The sequence below is a fragment of the Syngnathus floridae genome, unplaced genomic scaffold (genome assembly GCF_059516105.1).
Source record: "Syngnathus floridae isolate MCC-2025c unplaced genomic scaffold, RoL_Sflo_1.0 HiC_scaffold_363, whole genome shotgun sequence".
Taxonomy (NCBI): Eukaryota; Metazoa; Chordata; class Actinopteri; order Syngnathiformes; family Syngnathidae; genus Syngnathus; species Syngnathus floridae.
The window spans coordinates 1-2,500 of NW_028284309.1; the positions used below are offsets into that span (position 1 = coordinate 1).

The 2,500-nt window shown below is 69.0% G+C and overlaps 2 non-coding genes across 2 annotated transcripts in view; both read left to right on the plus strand.

Moving 5' to 3' along the window:
• Positions 1-1,566: 1,566 nt before the first annotated feature.
• LOC148377109 (5.8S ribosomal RNA) lies at positions 1,567-1,720 on the plus strand. The gene has a single exon (XR_015856974.1). It is a non-coding gene; the product is annotated as a 5.8S ribosomal RNA (ribosomal RNA).
• A 362-nt stretch (positions 1,721-2,082) lies between these two features.
• Positions 2,083-2,500, plus strand: part of LOC148377110 (28S ribosomal RNA) — a 4,367-nt gene continuing 3,949 nt past the window's right edge. The window contains exon 1 of the ribosomal RNA XR_015856975.1: positions 2,083-2,500. This exon is cut by the window's right edge and continues 3,949 nt beyond it. This is a non-coding gene — a ribosomal RNA (28S ribosomal RNA).

Below are 2,500 nucleotides of genomic sequence, written 5' to 3' on the forward strand. Positions count from 1 at the left end.
GATGGCTTAGTGAGGTCCTCGGATCGGCCCCGCCGGGGCCGGTCACGGAGCCGGCGGCCGCGTCGAGAAGACGATCAAACTTGACTATCTAGAGGAAGTAAAAGTCGTAACAAGGTTTCCGTAGGTGAACCTGCGGAAGGATCATTACCGGAGCGAACTGAGCGGGATCAGCGGCCCGCGCTTTCGAACGAACGCACGCCGAGGGCGAAAGGCTGGCGGCGGGGAAGGATCGGGGCCACGGCTAATCTAGCGATGCCCGCGTTGGACGGTCACACCGCACGAAAGAGCGGGGCCTGCATCCGGCGCGAGGCGGCCTTCAGGCACGTGGTTCGAGACGACCCCGACGCTGCCCTAGCCCGGAGCGCCGCCTAGGGCTCTGGGGGAAGGATAATCTCCCCGCGGCTGACGCACGCGCTCGCCCCAGCTTCGACAGGGGGGCGGGCGGTCGGTGCGGGCGCGCGGGGGGACCGAGGACCCTTAGCCCGAAGCGATGAGCGGAGGATGTCGGAGGAAGGGCGCTCCCGGCCGCGGCTCAGGCGTCCGGCCCCCCACAAAGACCCACCCGCTTCGGCGGGCCCGGGTCCGGGGCGGGTCGCGAGGCGCCGGCGCGCGGCGGGTGCGGTCCGGACTCTCCTCATCTCTGCCGCGCCAAACACGCGAGAGAGACGATCCCGGCGCCGGCGGCGGCGCGCGGGTGGTGGTGGTATGTGACCCGCGCGATTTGGGGTTCGGCGAAGGGCGAAACGGAGCGGGGGTGTGACCCCCGCGCAGGCGACGGTCTGACCTCTGCACGGCAACGCGCATGCGTCCGTCGCCCCGCTAGCGCTTCGCCTCCCCGCGGCTGGGGGCTCCGTTCGTCACACCGGAGTCGCCCAGCGTCGCGCGACGTCACCGTCCGCCTCCCCGCGCGCGCTCAACCGGCAGCCGCCCCCCGGGCGGTGGTATGTGACCCGAGCGATTTGGGGTTCGGCGAAGGGCGAAACGGAGCGGGGGTGTGACCCCCGCGCAGGCGACGGTCTGACCTCTGCACGGCAACGCGCATGCGTCCGTCGCCCCGCTAGCGCTTCGCCTCCCCGCGGCTGGGGGCTCCGTTCGACACACCGGAGTCGCCCAGCGTCGCGCGACGTCACCGTCCGCCTCCCCGCGCGCGCGCGCTCAACCGGCAGCCTGGCGCTCCCTCGCAGTCCTGAAGTAGTCTCCGGGCGCGCCTCGGCCGGGGTCGGGCCCGGTGCCATCGCGGCGCGCCCACTCGGAACTTTACCCCTTTGCGGCGGGTACCCAACTCGCGGCCTGCCTTCGGCGGACCGTGGGGGGTTCAATGTCCACACCACACGCACGCTCTGAGGCGGGTGGGTGGCACCCGTCGCGCGTCGGCCGGAAAAAACAATTTTTTAATCGCTGGAACTTGGCAAACCGCGGCGCGCAGCTGAGGGTCAGCGCGGCGGCGGACGGCGGCGACCGCGCCGGCAAGCCCCGACGTCCTCGTGGCGACGGTGGAGGGTCCGCGCGCGGCGTCACGCCATCTCCCCGCCCGCTCCCGATCTCGCCTCCGCAAAACAAACGTACAACTCTTAGCGGTGGATCACTCGGCTCGTGCGTCGATGAAGGACGCAGCTAGCTGCGAGAACTAATGTGAATTGCAGGACACATTGATCATCGACACTTCGAACGCACTTTGCGGCCCCGGGTCCGTCCCGGGGCCACGCCTGTCTGAGCGTCGCTTGCATATCAATCGGGGTTCGGCGAAGGGCGAAACGGCCGCGACGGTCTGACCTCTGCGCGGCAACGCGCATGCGTCCGTCGCCCCGCTAGCGCTTCGCCTCCCCGCGGCTGGGGGCTCGCAGGCCGCCTCGGCGGCCTTCGTCCCCTTAAGTGCAGACCCGCGCGGCGTCCTCCTCACCGTCGACCCATCCCGCATCACGGGTCCGGGGCGCGGCTGCCGGTGGCGTTTCGACGACCATTGCGCATCCCGCGCCTCGCGCTCCCTCGCGGGGATGGGCTCGCCGCGGAGGCCCCCGCTCGCGCGGAAGGATCCAGCGAGCCCGGCCGCCAGGCCGGCCGCGCCTACTACCCCCTCATTTCCGACCTCAGATCAGACGAGACGACCCGCTGAATTTAAGCATATTACTAAGCGGAGGAAAAGAAACTAACCAGGATTCCCTCAGTAGCGGCGAGCGAAGAGGGAGAAGCCCAGCGCTGAATCCCCGCCCGGCCTCGGGCGCGGGAAATGTAGCGTACAGAAGGTCGTTGCGCCCGACGCCGCCCGGAGGGGGCCCGAGTCCTTCTGATGGAGGCTCTGCCCAGGGACGGTGTGAGGCCGGTAGCGGCCCCCGGCGCGCCGGGGCGCGGCCTTCTCGGAGTCGGGTTGTTTGTGAATGCAGCCCAAAGCGGGTGGTAAACTCCATCTAAGGCTAAATACTGGCACGAGACCGATAGAGGACAAGTACCTTAAGGGAAAGTTGAAAAGAACTTTGAAGAGAGAGTTCAACAGGGCGTGAAA